The sequence below is a fragment of the Schistocerca nitens genome, chromosome 4 (genome assembly GCF_023898315.1).
Source record: "Schistocerca nitens isolate TAMUIC-IGC-003100 chromosome 4, iqSchNite1.1, whole genome shotgun sequence".
Classification (NCBI taxonomy): domain Eukaryota; kingdom Metazoa; phylum Arthropoda; class Insecta; order Orthoptera; family Acrididae; genus Schistocerca; species Schistocerca nitens.
The window spans coordinates 351,698,104-351,719,131 of NC_064617.1; the positions used below are offsets into that span (position 1 = coordinate 351,698,104).

Sequence of the window (21,028 nt, forward strand, 5' to 3'; positions counted from 1 at the left end):
ACAGTACATACTGACGAAACTAAAATGAGCTCTAACATGGAAATTAAGCGTTTCCGGACACAGGTCCACATAACATCTTTTCTTTATTTGTGAGTGAGGAATGTTTCCTGAAAGTTTGGCCGTACCTTTTTGTAACACCCTGTATAATACGATTAAAAGTACAACAGGTACTGCAAAAATACAAACACCAGCACACCGAGCATGTCTCCAAGTATTAAGCACACCTCATGCACGTTCAATGTGAGTATTTAAAACGGTATTCTGCCTCTTGCCGCACAAGTCATGGTTCGTACAAATCACATCACTCACACGTTAGTTATTGTGGTGTTCTTTGTGAGACTCCCCAAAATTGGTACTGTGAATTTAAGGCCTACTTCTTTACAAAGCTGACTTCATCACATAGTCATCGGGAGTTTGTGCGCAAGTGAAATAAGGCTCGTCATTCTGAAAAACTCAGTGCTGTTTCCTGTACAAATTGACATTGAGCCCACTGGATAAAATCCACCAGACTGCCGGCCATGGCTAATTTACTGGAAAAAGTTGTGTGTTTCTTGCATATCATCCAACTTCTCTGCTGGCATTTTTATCTGGGATGTTCATCTTACGTAAAAAATAATGTTGGTGTATTTGTCGTGCCGCCCTTCTACATCTACATCTACATGGATACTCTGAAAATCGCATTTAAGTGCCTGGCAGACGATTCATCGAACCATCTTCACAGTTTTCTATTTTCCAGTCTCGTATAGCACGCGGAGAAAACGAACACGTATATCTTTCCGTGCGAGTTCTGGTTTCCCTTATTTTATTATGGTGATCGTTTGTCCCTATGTAGATGACGTCTACAAAATATTATCGCATTCGGAGGACAAAGTTGGTGATTGAAATTTCGTGAGAAGATTCCCCCGAAATGAAAAACACCTTTGTTTTAATAAAGTCCACCCCAAATCCTGTATCATATCAGAGACACTGTTTCCCCTATTTCGCGATAATACAAAACGTGCTGCCCTTCTTTGAACTTTTTTAATGTACTCTGTCAATCCTATCTGATAAGGATCCCACACCTCGCAGCAGTATTCTATTGGAGCTTCTTTCTAAAGTAGCCAGTAGTGAATTTCAACTAAAGCGCAGAATGAACTCACATGTAGCAAAGTCACTGAAGTACAATCTACGAATGACAGTGATGTATATAGTTTATATGTAGTTGTTGTGGTCTTCAATCTGAAGACTGGCATGATGCAGCTCTCCATGCTACTCTATCCTGTGTGAGCGTCTTCATATCCGGATAACTGTTCCAACCTACAACCTTCTGAATCTGCTAACTGTATTCATCTCTTGGTCTCCCTCTACGAATTTTACCCCCCACACTTCCCTCTAATAGTAAACTGGCGATCCCTTGATGTCTCAGAGTGCGTCCTGTCAACCGATCCCTTCTATTGGTCAAGTTGTGCCACAGACTTCTTGTCTCCCCATTTCTGTTCACTACCTCCTTATTAGTTTCGTACTCTATCTATCTAATCTTCAACATGTTTCTGTAACATAAAATTTCGAAAGCTTTTATTCTCTTTTGGTCCAATCTCTTTATCGTCCATGCTTCACTTCCATACGTAGCTACACTCCAGGCAAGTATTTTCAGAAAAAACTTCCTAACACTCGAACCTATATTTGAAGTTAATAAATTTCTCTTCTCAAGAAATGTTTTTTTTTTCGATTGCCAGCCCACATTTTATGTCCTCTCTACTTCGGCCATCATAAGTTAATTTGCTGCCCAAATAGCAAAACTCATCTACTGCTTTAAGTAATAGTAGCAGTTCTACTTTAAGTAGTAGTTTTTATAGAGAGATTTTATAGCACTGTCCGCTTTTGATGATCCTGCAACTAGATCACGTTGGAAACCACTACTTACATTCATTATAGGCTGATAAATACTGATTAGCCAAACCATTATGACCACCTACTTAGTTGCCTGTTGCTTCACATTTGAAATCTGCATGGCATGGATCCTACAATTCCTTAGTAGGTTTCCGTAAGTATGGGGCATTAGATGTCTAATCACAGATTGCACAATTTCCGTAAGTTATAAGCTGATAATTTTTCGGTGCGTTGGAGACGCTCTACAACGTCCCAGATTTATTCAATCGGATTCCGTTAAGCCGAGTTTTGGGGACAATGATTTGAATGCGAGTTCGATATCATGCTCTTCCATCCACTGTAGCACGTATAGCAGGATTTACGCCTTTTAACATGGGAAATTGTTCTGCTGGAAGATGCCACCCCCTTTGGGGAAGATATCAAGCATGAAGGTATGCAGGTGGTCCGTAATAACATTCACGAAATCCACAAAACTGCCTTTGTGTCTTCGAATACTACCACAGATCTCATGGGAGCCTAGTAGTCTCCGCTACGGCATAATACTGCCTGCCTCGTAGGAAAGCATGCCCCTAACAGCCGTTCGGTGGGGGATGGCGAATGCGGACGGAACCATCGATGTGGTATAGCAAGGAACCTGATTCATCCAGCCAGGTGACACACTCCCTTTGATCCACACTCAAGTTTCGATGATCACGCTCCCACTACAGGCGTTGTTGGTGTGTCAACAAGGGAATCCATTGGTTTCGTGTGCTGCAGGACACCATATTCAACAATTTGCGCTGAGCAGTGCACTCCGAAATACTTGAGCGTGCCTCAGCATTGTATTCTGCCACCAGATCTATCCGAGATAGCCGCGTGTCCTGTGCACATGGCGGAAATACCTCTGACCACCTGGTTCTGTGATGAGGCGTTGACATCCAACACGTTGTGAACTATACGGGTTCCAATGCGCTTAATAACATTCCGTGGATTCCCGCTACTATAGGAAGTGAACAGCACTGTGTCATAATAACTTGCCTTTCATCAAAGTCACTTACGCCAGTGGATTTTCCCAACTGTGTCTTAACGTCGCTAGTTTACGTGAACATGCCCAGAAACACAGAGACTGGTTGTCAGTTAAGTCCTAAGACGCACTTAAGTCTTAAACACAGACGACACTTGTAAGTTCACGCTGTTATTAAATGCTCCAACCTATTACTAGGTGAAATGAGCACACCGGCCTAACAGCCTATAAGGAACACTGTTGCACACAGTAACGTCTTAAGATGGTATTTCAGATCACTAACTGTGAAAGCAGTCAGTTTCTATTTCTGTAATCGAACTCTTACGCTCTGTTACACGTGGAAATAGAAGCGACAAACAAGAGATCGATACATACAGACAATGAAGAAAGGAAACCACTAATCACGGGCCCGAGGTACATACAGACACGTTTTACGATTTCTTTTTAATCTAAAGGCTTAAGCGCATATAAGTCTTTTCCCTCACACTGTAATAACTATGAAGCGTAATATCTCGAATTAAAATTATCGCCATTTTCCCCACACAAGGGACGCCAGCTGTAATAATGATGAGGGGACTGTACTTCTTCAATAAACTGTCTTACACATCCACGCACAGGGGTGCGAAGCGCAGTGTCCTTGAGGGTACGACGGATGTTAAGTGTAATAGTTTTGGCACTCAATGTTCAATGTCTATGAACAGTTTCGTGACATATACCAATTGTAACCCACAGATAACATACCCTCAGATAACATAAGGAAACAAAAGAAAAATTCGGAGTAGGTATTAAAATCCATGGAGAAGAAATAAAAACTTTGAGGTTCGCCGATGACGTAATTCTGTCAGAGACAGCAAAAGACTTGGAAGAGCAGTTGAGCGGAATGGACATTGTCCGGAAAGGAGGATATAAGATGAATATCAACAAAAGCAAAACGAGGATAATGGAATGTAGTCGAATTAAGTCGGGTGCTGCTGAGGGAATTAGATTAGGAAATGAGACACTTAAAGTAGTAAAGGAGTTTTGCTAGTTGGGGAGCAAAGTAACTGGTGACGGTCAATGTAAAGAGGATATGAAATGTAGACTGGAAATGGCAAGGAAGCGTTTCTGAAGAAGAGAAATTTGTTAACATCGAGTATTGATTTAAGTGTCAGGAAGTCGTTTTCGAAAGTATTTGTATGGAGTGTAGCCATGTATGGAAGTGAAACATGGACGATTAATAGTTTAGACAAGAAGAGAATAGAAGCTTTTGAAATGTGGTGCAACAGAAGAATGCTGAAGATTAGATGGGTAGATCACATAACTAATGAGGAAGTACTGAATAGGATTGGGGAGAAGAGGAGTTTGTGGCACAACTTGACTAGAAGAAGGGATCGGTTGGTAGGACATGTTCTGAGGCATCAAGGGATCACCGATTTAGTACTGGAGGGCAGCGTGGAGGGTAAAAATCGTAGAGGGAGACCAAGAGATGAATACACTAAGCAGATTCAGAAGAATGTAAGCTACAGTAGGTACTGGGAGATGAAGCTTGGCCGGCCGCGGTGGGCTAGCGGTTCTAGGCGCGCAGTCCGGAACCGCGCGGCTGCTACGGCCGCAGGTTCGAATCCTGCCTCGGGCATGGGTGTGTGTGATGTCCTTAGGTTAGTTAGGTTTAAGTAGTTCTGCGTTCTAGGGGACTGATGACCACAGATGTTAAGTCCCATAGTGCTCAGAGCCATTTGAACCATTTGATGAAGCTTGCACAGGATAGAGTAGCATGGAGAGCTGCATCAAACCAGTCTCAGGACTGAAGACCACAACAACAACAACAACAGATAACATTCGCTGCGTTGCTGAATGCAACATTTTCCACCAAAAGGATCTGCCAGGTGCAATGTGCACAGTGGATTCCTGAATACAGAATGTGCACCCACTTTTCTTAACAGCATTGTCCTTCCCTCTCGTCTTCTAAAATGACTCAAAGACTGCGTTTCGATTGGTTCCTTGTTTGCTAGCCACGGTTCACTAACACGCATTCAGCAAACAGTGCGTAAGAGTGGAAAATGGAATGCTACTTTAAAGAGAATTGCGAGAACGTCAACTAATTTTGTTTTATCTACCAATTGCAAATTTAGAAAAACTACGAGGGGCTTTCAATAAGTAAGGCAACACATTTTTCTTCTCGGCCAATTTCGGTTGAAAAAAATGCGGAATTTGTCGGGGGACGTCGTGTAATATTCCCGCTTCAGCCTCTAAAGTTTCATGAAGTTTCGGTAGGTGGTGGCGCTGTACGTAGCATTAAAAATGGTGGCTGTAACGGAGGTACGTTCCAAGCAGAGAGCTGTCATTCTGTTTCTTTTGCCGGACATCCATAGCATCGCAGATATTCATAGGCGCTTGCAGAACGTCCACGGAGACGTGGCAGTGAACAAAAACACGGCGAGTAGTTATTCGAGACGCCTCTCTTCATCATAAGAAAGTCATTTATTTATTTATTTATTTATTTATTTCTTGTTCCGTAGATCCAGTTAGTGAGTCAATCACAAGGATATGGAACGTGTCAAATTGTACAGGTTTCAATTTAAACTTACAATAAATACAAGAGCAATTCAATGGCAAATTGTACATAGTTTAAGTAAGACATACTATAAATACAGTAACAGATACAATGTCAGCTAGATAACATAACAACCATTTGACAGAAAAAGGAGTTTAAAATAAAGGTTAAAGATAAGAGCACAAAGTTAAATCAGATATTAGGCCTACAAGAGTAAATACATGAACAGCCAATCTGTTGTTACAAAAAGTGTGCTAATGCCCAAATGCACAATAAAATCAATTGGACTACTTCTAGACACAATAAGTTTAGTGATGGTATACATTTTCTTTCAGGTATTCATCCACAGTATAATAAGATTTCTCTGTCAGGTAATCTTTGAGAACTTGTTTAAATTTTGGCAGTTCTGTATGAACACATTTGATATGTAGTGGTAGAGCATTGAACAGCTTAATGCTGGAGTAGTAAACTCCTTTTTGTACCAGAGTGAGACGTTTCATTTCTAAATGTAGATTGTTTTTGTTTCTGGTGTTATAACCATGTAATTTACTGTTGTCTTGGTAGATGGAATAATTTTTGCACACAAAGGTCAGCAAACCTGTCCGATCTTCCGCGTACCGACCCGCCGCACACAGCTCTATAGCCCGTATTACACGATGTGCCTAAACCGTACACCTATGCACAAACGCCCCTAACGTGCATACCTGTAACTACAGACTGGTTCGCTTCCGACCTATTACACCAACCACGCGGGATATACCTAGCGCGCATGCGCAGTAGCAGACTACGCGCGAAAAGAAAATATGTCTTGTAAAGTCGTTCGTTCTACCGCGCGCAACTCAAGGGCGACTGTATGATATACTGAAGCGTCAAATGTTCAAATTATTTGTGAATTCATGTTTCCTATTTATAAAGAAATTGTTTTCTACCATTATGTATTAAGTAATAGTTTTTCTCTAATGTAGATTAGTACTGTTCTGAATTACAGACGCAACAGTTTTATGTTACGACACTTGATTACACAGGTATATGCATATCGAAATTTACATTTATACAGCATATTGCACATGGAGAATCCACTTGTTTTTGGAGCTATTGCCCTGGCAGTGACAGTAAATCTTCGGATTAGGGCAGAACGGCGACGAAAACGAAAAGTCAAACGTTGTTGGGTTCGACCCTGGCTGACAAGAAGGGTGGAAGGCAGGGTAATATATGCACTGTTAATGAAAGAACTGAGGCCCGAAGATCCGCAAGAATTTCTTAACTTTGTTAGGATGGACATGGCCTGTTTCGAGAAGCTGCTGTCTATGATAGAAGATGGAAACAGAAAGTGTGACACAGTCATGAGGGAGGCTATCTCACCTTCTAGAGAGTAAGAATTATATGGTTATGTTTGGGGATTATGTATGGGGATTTTTTTAAGAGTCTGGCTTTTAGCCACAGAATAGCACAGCCCACCATTTCAAAAGTTGTTGAGGATATATGCACTGCAATTTGCAACACATTGAATGACCAATACTTAGGTGACCTTGTGTTATTTTTCCAAGTTTGGACTATACTCAGAATTTTGCAGTCCTCGTCTGTCGCACTGGGGCAAACTGCAAGGACTTTCTCCCTTTCACTGCCAGTTTCTCTTTTCTGGCATGTTGAAATCAAGCAAGAGGTGCAATTAAATCAAACCTGAACTTTCGTAAACTAAGGCATTACGATACAAATCGAAAATCATCGTATAAAGTTATATGTATATTCCTCAGAAAGAAACGATTTCCGACTACCTTATTATGATACAGTGGGTCATACATACACCTTTCCTCGCTGTATGCCTGATTTCAGACGCTTAATTCCTCTCTGCTCCATTTCATTTCTAGAATACGAAGCTATCAATAGAAAAAATCCTTTCACAGACAGCTAGTATATAAGAGTCTACTGCAAAAAAAAGTTTCTCTTCCGCATTTGTGGAACCTGTTTACTGAAAAAAATGCAGAAGATCCCCAACGCGAAAAATCCCCAACACGAACGTCTGAAATTAGCCACTAGACGCCTAACAATAACCAAACAACGAACAGAAAGCAGCGTGGTACACCCTTCTGCGCATGCGCGAATTATCGCTGCCTACTGCGCAAGCGCGGATTGACAGTTTAGAACTGCTCTCTCTTCCTGTGTGCAGATAATGTGTCTGCTAATTTTCGTAGTTTCACCCATTCTACCGCTAGATGGCTGTCGCGATAGACCAGTACCGTTCGTGGCGGATCGTCGTGTAATACCGGCTTAACACTCGTTATGTTGGAACGTGCGGACACTCTCATTCGAAGTGGTCGATGGATCAAAGTCAAAGACAGCGCTTCACAATTGAACGCCTCTTGTGGTAATGCTGACACAATCGCGCACCAGCTGGAGTACTTGATGGTGTATGCCCACTGGTTTCCTCGCCGCCTAACGGAAGAACGTAAAGACCAACGAAGGACTATCTGTGCGGAACTGCCTGTGCATTGCAAGGCTGTTCTTGACAATTTTTTGTCGAACATCGTCATGGGCGATGAAACATCGGTTCATCATTGGAACGGGAAACAAAACGGCAATCCATGAATGGACGCCACACCACTTCTTCTCGAAAGAAAAAGTTCAAAGCCGCATCCTCAGCTGGCGACGGCCTTCTGGGACTTTGAAGGAGTCATTCTGTTTAATATCGCCCCTCAAGGTTCTAACAACCCTACCACAACAAAGGTCAAAATTTAATAATGATTGTGGTGTTGCTCACGCTGCTACATACTGCATTTTCGGGCAACAACAAAGTTATTATGTGGCAGGTGTCATTAGAGCACAGTTAATAAAGTCATTTCATGTAATAATGAATAAACTAGGCACTCATCTTTTCGTGTTTTCCACGCTGGTCTCGTTGTAAAATCACGGCTCAATCGTCGAAAATCTAGGTGGTGATGATTCCAAGCTCGGATGCAAAGAGGCCTAGGTTTATTCTGATATATTCAAAAGTTTTGTAGATGCGCTTCACAAACCATTCTTCAAGATTAAACCTTTCAAAGTTAGCACAATGGTGATGTAAAAAAATAATCAGCACTCCGAATTTAAGTTACACTTCCTTTTTATTGCTTTTGTTGTAATATCATGTAACACACAAAACATCACTTCACAATACAAAACATACTTGAAAACATCTTCCTCACTGTTGAAGTTCACATTTTATAAACTGGCTACAATATGCGTCTTTCCAACATGACGTCCAAGACTTGACTTTCTCAAGGTCCGACTCTCTAACAACTAACTAATATGAAACTTCCTGGCAGATTAAAACTGTGTGCCCGACCGAGACTCGAACTCGGGACCTTTGCCTTTCACGGGCAAGTGCTCTACCATCTGAGCTACCGAAGCACGACTCACGCCCGGTCTCACAGCTTGCCCGCGAAAGGCAAAGGTCTCACAGCTTGCCCGCGAAAGGCAAAGGTCCCGAGTTCGAGTCTCGGTCGGGCACACAGTTTTAATCTGCCAGGAAGTTTCATATAAGCGCACACTCCGCTGCAGAGTGAAAATCTCATTCTGGAAACGTCCTCCAGGCTGTGGCTAAACCATGTCTCCACAGTATCCTTTCTTTCAGGAGTACTAGTTCTGCAAGCTTCGCAGGAGAGCTTCTGTAAAGTTTGGAAGGTAGGAGACGAGACACTGGCAGAAACGAAGCTGTGAGACCGGGCGTGAGTCGTGCTTCGGTAGCTCAGATGGTAGAGCACTTGCCAGCGAAAGGCAAAGGTCCCGAGTTCGAGTCTCGGTCGGGCACACAGTTTTAATCTGCCAGGAAGTTTCATATCAGCGCCCACTCCGCTGCAGAGTGAAAATCTCATTCTGGAAACGTCCCCCAGGCTGTGGCTAAGCCATGTCTCCACAGTATCCTTTCTTTCAGGAGTGCTAGTTCTGCAAGCTTCGCAGGAGAGCTTCTGTAAAGTTTGGAAGGTAGGAGACGAGACACTGGCAGAAGTGAAGCTGTGAGACCGGGCGTGAGTCGTTCTTCGGTAGCTCAGTTGGTAGAGCACTTGCCCGCGAAAGGCAAAGGTCCCGAGTTCGAGTCTCGGTCGGGCACACAGTTTTAATCTGCCAGGAAGTTTCATATCAGCGCACACTCCGCTGCAGAGTGCAAATCTCATTCTGGAAACTAACTAATAATCGCTTACGCGCCTAAAATCAGAGTTACAAGTACGTCAAAGATCATAGTGACAAAAGAAAGAATACACATCAGAATAATATCATTGCAACATAAACATATCGATGTATCGAAGTGCCTCTACATTAATGAAATCAAATCTGAATGTTGTCTCAGAAATATGTCAACTACTTTACAGAAACACAGTACAATATTGCTGCTATCGAGAGGTTAAGTTGTGGTGCCGTAATGGTTACGTAATTCAAGTACCATTACAAGGTGAAACGATCAAGTCTGAAGTTTATTTTTCTACCCTCTGAAGATTGAAGGAACGACTTGAGTCTGTCGCCACAAAAATGCAAATGAGCTCATTTTCTCCATGACAACTCAAGACCTGACACAAGACTGCGCACCCGAGATGAGGTACCAAAACTTCATTGGACTGTTCTAACTCATGCACCCGATATTCTGGCTGTTGCATCTTCCGACTTCCGTCTGTTTGGCTCAATAAAGGACGCACTCCACGGGAAACAGTACGTGAATGATAGGGATGTTACTGATGCAGCAAAACATTGGCTCCGATGTCGACGAGCAGAGAGGTACCGTACGGGCATACGGGCCTTCACAATCAGGTGGCGTAAGGCCGTCGCATTGAATGGGGATTATATTGAGAAATAGGATTTTGTAGCGAAAAGATATGATGTAATGAAAATCTAGAAAGAAAAGACAAATGGTTCAAATGGCTCTGAGCACTATGGGACTCAACTGCTGTGGTCATTAGTCCCCTAGAACTTAGAACTACTTAAACCTAACTAACCTAAGGACATCACACACATCCATGCCCGAGGCAGGATTCGAACCTGCGACCGTAGCAGTCGCACGGTTCCGGACTGCACGCCTAGAACCGCGAGACCACCGCGGCCGGCAAAGAAAAGACAACTAGCTTTCATAAAAAATGTGCTTCATTACATACTGAACGCCCCGTCGTACAAATGTAATTAATGATCTTCACTCTCTCTTCTTCATTCATAATTGTGTGTTTTGTTGTCTGATTGATGTAAAATAGTGCGGGTTTTCGTCCATCAACAATTGATTACTGTTTAATTTAATGCTAGAGGAATTTTAAAATAAGAAAGGAAGACATATAATTAATAAGTTAACGTACATTGTAAAAATAGTCTGTAGTTATACTTACATATTTAATACGAGGGCAGTTCAATAAGTAATGCAACACATTTTTTTTCTCGGCCAATTTTGGTTGAAAAAACCGGAAATTTCTTGTGGAATATTTTCAAACATTCCCGCTTCGTCTCGTATAGTTTCATTGACTTCCGACAGGTGGCAGCGCTGTACGGAGCTGTTAAAATGGCGTCTGTAACGGATGTGCGTTGCAAACAACGGGCAGTGATCGAGTTTCTTTTGGTGGAAAACCAGGGCATCTCAGATATTCATAGGCGCTTGCAGAATGTCTACGGTGATCTGGCAGTGGACAAAAGCACGGTGAGTCGTTGGGCAAAGCGTGTGTCATCATCGCCGCAAGGTCAAGCAAGACTGTCTGATCTCCCGCGTGCGGGCCGGCCGTGCACAGCTGTGACTCCTGCAATGGCAGAGCGTGCGAACACACTCGTTCGAGATGATCGACGGATCACCATCAAACAACTCAGTGCTCAACTTGACATCTCTGTTGGTAGTGCTGTCACAATTGTTCACCAGTTGGGATATTCAAAGGTTTGTTCCCGCTGGGTCCCTCGTTGTCTAACCGAACACCATAAAGAGCAAAGGAGAACCATCTGTGCGGAATTGCTTGCTCGTCATGTGGCTGAGGGTGACAATTTCTTGTCAAAGATTGTTACAGGCGATGAAACATGGGTTCATCACTTCGAACCTGAAACAAAACGGCAATCAATGGAGTGGCGCCACACCCACTCCCCTACCAAGAAAAAGTTTAAAGCCATACCCTCAGCCGGTAAAGTCATGGTTACAGTCTTCTGGGACGCTGAAGGGGTTGTTCTGTTCGATGTCCTTCCCCATGGTCAAACGATCAACTCTGAAGTGTATTGTGCTACTCTTCAGAAATTGAAGAAACGACTTCAGCGTGTTCGTAGGCACAAAAATCAGAACGAACTTCTCCTTCTTCATGACAACGCAAGACCTCACACAAGTCTTCGCAACTGAGAGGAGCTCACAAAACTTCAGTGGACTGTTCTTCCTCATGCACCCTACAGCCCCGATCTCGCATCGTCGGATTTCCATATGTTTGGCCCAATGAAGGACGCAATCCGTGGGACGCACTACGCGGATGATGAAGAAGTTATTGATGCAGTACGACGTTGGCTCCGACATCGACCAGTGGAATGGTACCGTGCAGGCATACAGGCCCTCATTTCATGGTGGCGTAAGGCCGTAGCATTGAATGGAGATTACGTTGAAAAATAGTGTTGTGTAGCTAAAAGATTGGGGAATAACCTGGTGTATTTCAATGCTGAATAAAACAACCCCTGTTTCAGAAAAAAATGTGTTGCATTACTTATTGAACTGCCCTCGTAATTGAAGACTTGACTTTCAAAGGTAATGCCACTATTAACCACAATACCTGTTCCATATCTTGAAAATTGCTGTCATCTATATTTCAGTGGAAGAATTGTTTTTAATTACTCTGTTGGTACAACAACATTATTGTGCACATACTCATAATTATTTTATTTATTAATATATTTAGGAGCAGCTCACGCTGACGATATACATTACATGTTTACCTCAGCAACGTCTCTGGATCCTGACACAGATGGAGGTATTATTAGGGCTCAGATGATAGATATGTGGGGCAACTTCGCAAAATATGTGTAAGTAACTATCTTCGTAATTGCCGTAGCCACTTATTGAAGTGTCGATTACATTTAAAAATAATAGCTGACTTAATTCTACATCGATTAAAAGAATGCTATTGTTGTATAGTTTCCTAGCCATGAAAAGTGTTTCGAGAATTGCTTTACAACCTGACCAAAATGAGGAATATCATTTGAAGTTACCATTTACAACGTAATATATCAACTGAAAAACATACCAGACTATTCAGTTGCCGGCCTTAGTGGCCGTGCGGTTCTAGGCGCTACAGTCTGGAGCCGAGCGACCGTTACGGTCGCAGGTTCGAATCCTGCCTCGGGCATGAATGTGTGTGATGTCCTTAGGTTAGTTAGGTTTAATTAGTTCAAAGTTCTAGGCGACTGATGACCTCAGAAGTTAAGTCGCATAGTGCTCAGAGCCATTTGAACCATTTGAGACTATTCAGTCAATCTCATAATCAAACTATGAGGCAAAACGCCTGCAAACAACTATTTGACAGACCTCATTCACGTAAACCATTTCATGCTGAACCTCCTCCTTCTACTGTTAATGTGTTTAAACTGTATGCTCGACATTTCACCAACTGCTCGCACGCTGAAACATATTTTCTCACAATAAAATGAGCTAAATTAGCGCAAGGAAGAGTTTGGAATCCCAAAAAGTTTGAAACATTCTGGGGATCGCCTAAAGCAAAATTGGTACTCTATGAGATACACAGAACAAATTAAAAGTATCTCAGTTCATTTAGAGAGATGTGCTTTAGACAATAGTGGTGGATAAGGACGTGGTGGACAATTTATATGAATGCATCGTCATTTTGGAAGTTCCAGCTTCCTATTTGGAATGATTCCTATAACAGTGAGTGAACGCTGTTACATTAAATACTTTCATACAATTTTTCAGATACACTTAGTTCCAGCATTGAAAAATATTACACGACCTCACTATTCATTACTGAATTTCTACCACGCTTTCGCTGGTCTTGTCATTGCGTGAATGCATTTTATGACGGGAAGATAGACTAACCCTGTAACGCTAGATTTCCGTTGGTCGGTAGTACAGGTATCATCCTTGGCAGTCCGTAGCTCGTGGTCTTGCGGTAGCGTTCTCGCTTCCCGCTCGGGTCCCGGGTTCGATTCCCGGCGGGGTCATAGAAGCTCACTTTTTTACACCACCAAGGGACCGTATACCGCAGGAAATGCGATACATTTCCGCTTATTATGTCTACCCGTACACGAGATAAAAGGGTTCTAAGAGTTGGGTAGACAGATAGACGGTCAAGAAAGTGAGACTAGTAGGGTTCCATTTTTACCGATGTAGGTAACGAAATCCTAACAACGAAAATACCTACGACAGTTACTGAAGATGAGGGCCGTATAAATATTTCCCCGTTCTCTTTATTCTAAATGTTCTAGTTGCAGTCGATACATCAGCATATTGATCGTAGCTACGCTTCCGATCCAAATCACGTTTACAGGAATGCAAATAAAATTCATTTGCCTATACACGTGGTAATTCGGATCCCAGTATTCATGCCACGGCGTTTTAGAAGTGTGTGCATTACCATTGCTAGCTAACTTAAGAAACACTTCGGCTAATGAACGTTTTCTGGCTGTGGCGAGTCTAATGGAGAATTCGAAACACTGTAGAATACGTTTGGCAGCTATGTCGCCGTTTATTTCCTGGGGTAGCGCAGAATTATCCTACTAAATTTACTCTCTAATAATAGTATTTTGTTATTTCGACAAACATCCCGAGTGATTGTCACATAAGCGGTGACATAAAGGTATAAAATTCATGTTTTTGAGTCCAGAAAGCTCGATGCAACAGAAACTGCAGATCATTATGCCATTTTCATTGCGAAATTGCCGGCTTATTCATGTCTGTGGTAATAGTAGAGGGCTGTTTGCCAGGGTTGTCTGCTAGCGTAGCGAAAGGTGTTTGCTACTGCAAGGGAGGTCTGGTTTGTTTTCGGTTCTAATCTCGATGGAGGCAGATAGACTGACAGTAAAGCAATTTTAAGAAATTCTCGCGCCCCCAATACATTATATTGCTTACCTTTATTCTGTACCGGTGCCCGGTGGATGTCAATATGAAACTATTGTAGAATTTCATACTTGTTACTGCCTACTTTTTCCGCTTCTGTCAATAATTGAATTGACTTAAGTGTGGCCTTGAATGGTTTGTAACTGAATTTCGTTTTGAATCTTCACGCATTGCTAAGTTTGCACACTTTCATGGTTGGTCAGCAACGGTAATCCAGTATGACTGGTCTGAACGTTGACAAAGACCGTTTCGCGACCGAATGCGCGTAGTATTTGCTAATTCGTAACGATCTGGGGTACTTTGTGTTACTAAAAGTTATGATATCTCGATAAGCTGAAATTCATTTTTATTAGTACAGCCCTCATACTAATTAGCGTTTCTTCTTTCATTTATATCCTATATTTACGCGTTGTGTTTAACACACTAATCAGCATTAATATAGTCTTACACATGATTGAAAACAGTCTGACAAAGTTCGGATAGTTTTTCAATTTCATGCCGGTGCATAGTATGTTGGTAGCACTTCATCGCCTTGCCTGTTATACTGTGTAGCAGACTTTAAAGCTGTGCGGATCAGCATAACGAAAAGGCGAGGGGTCTCGCTCGTTTTTTCCACGACTGTACATGCCTGAATAATCGACGCTTCTATCACACTCATCTGTAGTGGCCCTCTGCTCGAGAGTTGCAGGAGCGAATACTGAGGCAGACACGACAAGAAGAGTCAGTGGCGTAAAATTTCTGGTCGCCATATTGTGCGTCATTGTCTTGAATTAAAGATCTCTCCGCAGCGTCTCATGGAAGGTCTCCCAGATTATATAATGGTAAAACAGAGATTCAGGAACCAGGTTGTAAACTGTAAGACATTTCCAGGGGCAGATGTGGACTCTGACCGCAATTTATTGGTTATGAACTGTAGATTAAAACTGAAGAAACTGCAAAAAGGTGGGAATTTAAGGAGATGGGACCTGGATAAACTGGAAGAACCAGAGGTTGTAGAGGGTTTCAGGTTGAGCATTGGGGAACAATTGACAAGAATGGGGGAAAGAAATACAGTAGAAGATTAATGGGTAGCTTTGAGAGATGAAATAGTGAAGGCAGTAGAGGATCGTGTAGATAAAAAGACGAGGGCTAATAGAAATTCTTGAATAACAGAAGAAATATTGAATTTAATTGATGAAAGGAGAAAATAGAAAATTGCAGTACATGAAGAAGGCAAAAAGGAATACAAACGTCTCAAACATGAGATCGACAGGAAATACCAAATGGCTAAGCAGGGATGGCTAGAGGACAAATGTAAGGATGTAGGGGCGCATATCACTAGGGGTAAGATAGATACTGCCTACAGGAAAATTAAAGAGACCTTTGGAGAAAAGAGAACCACTTGCAAGAATATCAAGAGCTCAGATGGAAACCCAGTTCTAAGCAAAGAAGGGAAAGCAGAAAGGTGGAAGGAGTAGATAGAGGGTCTATACAAGGGCGATGTTCTTGAGGACAATATTATGGAAATGGAAGAGAATGTAGATGAAGATGAAATAGGAGATACGATACTGCGTGAAGAGTTTGACAGAGCACTGAAAGACCTAAGTCGAAACAAGGCCCTGGGAGTAGACAACATTCCATTAGAACTACTGACAGCCTTGGGAGAGCCAGGCCTAACAAAACGCTACCATATGGTGAGCAAGATGTATCAGACAGGCGAAATACCCTCAGACTTCAAGAAGATTATAATAATTCCAATCCCAAAGAAAGTAGGTGTTGACAGATGTGAAAATTACCAAACTATCAGTTTAATAAGCCACAGCTGCACGCTTCTTAAGCGATACTGTTATAAACGTTCGGGCGGGCGTCAGCCGATCAGTTCCAGTCATTCCACCAGGAAAGAGGTACAAGGCTCGTGTTGTCTGTAGTTAACCATTCCTAGACGGTAAATACCGCATTGTTACTTTATGCCAGGAAGGGCTCTCAACAAGGGAAGTGTCCAGGCGTCTCGGAGTGAACCAAAGTGATGTTGTTCGGACATGGAGCAAATAAGGAGAGACAGGAACTGTCGATGACGTGCCTCGCTCAGGCCGCCCAAGGGCTACTACTGCAGTGCATGATCGCTGCCTACGGATTATGCCTCGGAGGGACCCTAACAGCAACGCCGCCATGTTGAATAATGCTTTTCGCGCTGCCACAGGACGTCGTGCTACGACTCAAACTGTCCGCAATAGGCTGCATGATGAGCAACTTCACTCCCGACGTCCATGGCGAGGTCCATCTTTGCAACCATGACATCATGCAGCGCGGTACGGATGGGCCCTACAACATGCCGAATGGACCGCTCAGGATTGGCATCACGTTCTCTTCGCCGATCAGTGTCGCATATGCCTTCTACCAGACAATCGACGGAGACGTGTCTGGAGGCAACCCGGTCAAGCTGAACGCCTTAGACACACTGTCCAGCCAGTGCAGCAAGGTGGAGATTCCCTGTTGTTTTGGGGTGGCGTTATGTGGGGCCGACGTACGCGGCTGGTGGTCATAGTAGGCGCCGTAACGGCTGTAGGCCGTACGATGCGTGAATGCCATCCTCCGACCGATAGTGCAACCATATCGGCAGCATATTTATTTATTTATTTAACCTGGCAAGATTAGGGCCATGAGGCCCTCTCTTACATCTAACCAGGCATTCTACTTATTTTACATTCATATGTTTTAGTAGGCATGTTAAACTACATCTAGTACAAAAAGTGAAATAAACAATTAGAAACGTACACCTGGAAAAATACATACACATAGAGTTTATATTCGTAGATCATAAGTACTGTTATAATTAGACATTATTGAAGAGACAGATTTTAGATAGGAGTGCTGGCAGCAGGGAGTATGAGGGAGACTCATGGTGACGGGAGGAGAAGAATAGAGAGACATGATGAAACATAATTAAGGAAATATAAAGGAAAAGAAGATTGCGTGGCTAGTAGAGATAGATGAAGAGGAAGGCATCTCAGGAGCAAGATAGGAGACGCTAGCGTTGCTATTTGACAGATGAGAGGATTGCCCTTGTACATTAATTTTGTGGAGAACTTTATGAGGATGATAGTAGGAAATGCTTCAACTTCTTCTTGAAAGCAGCAGGAGATTGAATTTTGCGCAAGGTAAGGGGCAATTTGTTCCAGAGGCGGACAGCGGCAACTGAGAAGGAGTTTGCAAAAGCTTTTGTTTTGTGAGTGGGCACAGTTAGGATACCAAATAAGAGTGACCTCGTGTTTCGATTATGATGGCATGACAGGTTTTTAATCTCTGAAGCAAGGTACTGGGGTGCTTGCGCGACGAGGAGTCGGTGGAGTAGACATAGAGTGTGGTAGTCACGCAATTTGTCCGGCCGCAGCCACCCTAGCTCGGAGTATGAAGCACTAACATGATCATATCGGCGAATGTTGCAGGTGTAACGCACACAGGCATTCATGGTTAGCTCTAGCCGTCTTTTGTTTTCACTACTCATGCCTTGTTGAATCACATCACAATAGTGGAGGTTCGGTAGAACGAGTGCTTGCACGAGCTGGCGTTTCAAGTCCTATGGAAACATGTTCCGAAACGTTTCGAGAGCATAGAGACAAGCAGACGTCTTTCGGCACACTGCGACTGTATTCTCCGCCCAGTTGAGATGCTCATCCAAAGTTACATCCAAGTTCTTCACTGTTTTCTGATATGATATTGGAGTACCGTCGAGCAGAATAGGAGGTAGCCGTTCGCGGAAATCTGAACTTATTAATTTCTGATGGGCTATTAAGATTACTTGCGTCTTTTTTGCATTTAGTTTAAGCCCCAGGTTTTTCGCCCATGTCACTACTGAGGACAGATCATCATTCATCTGAGCGATTGCAGTGTTTACATCTTCAGGTCTGACGCTTAGGTAGAGCTGGAGGTCGTCGGCATTCGTCTTCATCGACGACAATTCGCGCCCCCATCGTGCACATCTTGTGAATGACTTCCTTCAGGATAACGACATCGCTCGACTAGAGTGGCCAGCATGTTCTCCAGACATGAACCTTATCGAACATGCCTGGCATAGATTGAAAAGGGCTGTTTATGGACGACGTGACCCACCAACCACTCCGAGGCATCTACGCCGAATCGCGGTTGAGGAGTGGGACATCCTGGACCAACAGCGCCTTGATGAACATGTGGATAGTATGCCACGACGAATACAGGCATATATCAATGCAAGAGGACGTGCTACTGGGTATTAGAGGTACCGGTGTGTACAGCAATGTGGACCACCACTGTACAGCAATGTGGACCACCACCTCTGAAGGTCTCGCTGTTTGGTGGTACAACACGCAACGTATGGTTTTCATGAGCAGTAAAAAGGGCGAAGATGAAGTTTGTATTGATCTCTATTCCAGTTTTCTGTACAGGTTCCGGAACTCTAGGAACAGAGGTGATGCAAAACTTTTTTTGATGTATGTATAAAAAACCATTCAACGTTTTATACGATCTTGGCTGTTGAATGGTTTTTTGAGGTTCATTGCCAGAATCTGCAGCAACTTTAGTCCACCCACAAAGCAGGTAACTTACAAAACCCTAGAACGAATTTTTATCCATGCGTGCTTGACATGGCTTTTTCTTCTCTCATCTTGCTGCATAAACACACGGCATTTTAAGTCGTTTATATATAAAGAGAAAACATTGGCAAAAATCTAGAAAAGTTCTTGACCAATATACTTCAGATTTTTACACGAAATTATAACAAACGTTTGGATGAGCATCAGCTATGTATTGTTTAATATATAAACGAGGTCTCTTCAAAAAATTCCGGAACATTTCTAATTTAACGCCAATGTTGTGTTGGTGTGAAGTGAAGTTGGCATCCCTGGACACGCCTATGTTTAATGTGTAGCTGCTTGGAGTTTCATTGTTGTATGTCTGTTATTGTTCAGTGCTGCATTGAGTAGAACGCTGCGCTGTGTCGCACAATTTGTGAATTTCGAGATGGCAGAATTAGAGGAGCGACGCGTCTGCAGTAAATTTTGCGTGAAACTCAAGAAAACGTTAACAGAGACACGCCAAATGATGCAGGAAGCCTACGGTGATGAGTGCTTAAGCCTTACTCGGTGTTGCGAATGGTTCACACGGTTTAAAAACGGCCGGACGTAAGTTACAGGTGTCAGGACTTCAACAAAATTGTGCGTGCCAACCGAAGACCGACTGCCCGAGAGATTTCAGAAGAACGTAGCACCTCTGTTGGATCATGTCACGAAATCCTGACACAGCATCTTGGAATGAAACGTGTTGCCGCCAAGTTCGTCCCACGGCTCATGTGTCAGTCTGTGAAGAGCTTTCGTATATATATATTAAAAAAAAAAAACTGCTTAGGTCAGGTCAAATGTCAAAGCCATGCTGTAGTTTTTCTTAGACGTTGAAGGATTAGCTCATTATGAATTCATGCCACAGGGACATACTGTTAATCGATGGTACTATTGGGACAAGTTTCAACGACTGCGAGAAAATGTGAGAAGGAAACGGTGAGAAAGGTTGCGAGACACTTCATGGCTCTTGCATCACGATAACGCACCTGCACATTCATCCCAGTTGGTGCATGACTATTGCACAAAAAACGAAATCACTGTGCTATCTCATCCTCCTTTCTTTTCAGATCTTGCCACTGTGGACTTTCTTTTATTTCCAAAGCTGAATGCCCCGTTGAAAAGACGAAGATGTGCAACAATAGACGAAATAAAAGAAATTTTGCAGATGGCGCTATCCAGCAAGAGCCGTACCAAGCCTGCTTCCGAAAATGGAAACGGCGTTGGGAGCAGTGTATCAATTGTGGAGGAGAATATTTCGAAGGAAACCATGTACAATAAGTAAAAGGTAAGCGTAGAAATATTTTGTGGACGAAGTTCCGGAATTTTTTTAAAGACTTTGTATATAAGAGGCAACACTGTTATCAAAAAAAAAAAAGAAAAAGAAAAAAAATATGAAGTTGAAACTTCCTGGCAGATTAAAACTGTGTGCCGGACCGAGACTCGTACTCGGGACCCCGAGTTCGAGTCTCGGTCCGGCACACAGTTTTAATCTGCCAGGAAGTTTCATATCAGCGCACACTCCGCTGCAGAGTGAAAATCTCATTCTGGAAACGTCCCCCAGGCTGTGGCTAAGCCATGTCTCCGCGATATCCTTTTTCTCAGGAGTGCTAGTTCTGCAAGGTTTCGTAGGAGAGCTACTGTAAAGTTTGGAAGGCAGGAGACGAGGTACTGGCAGAAGTAAAGCTGTGAGGACGGGTCGTGAGTCGTGCTTGGGTAGCTCAGTTGATGCCGGTTGGCCTCTGTAATAAAAAAAACTGAGTGTAAGGATCAACCACCAAACTTGAACAGGATGTCTTACGACGTCCGCAACGACCAAACACAACGATCAATAACGAAAAAAATAATAATAAATAAAGTTGGTAGAGCACTTGCCCGCGGAAGGCCAAGGTCCCGATTTCGAGTCTCGGTCCGACACACAGTTTCAATCTACCAGGAAGTTTCGTATCAGCGCACACTCCGCTGCTGAGAGAAAATCTCATTCTGGAAGATATAAATTTGTTGACCGACTTACTTAA

General features: G+C 42.9%; 1 non-coding gene across 1 annotated transcript; it reads right to left on the reverse strand.

Moving 5' to 3' along the window:
- Positions 1-20,325: 20,325 nt before the first annotated feature.
- LOC126254824 (small nucleolar RNA snR44) lies at positions 20,326-20,513 on the reverse strand. The gene has a single exon (XR_007546453.1). It is a non-coding gene; the product is annotated as a small nucleolar RNA snR44 (small nucleolar RNA).
- Between the last annotated feature and the right edge of the window lie 515 nt (positions 20,514-21,028).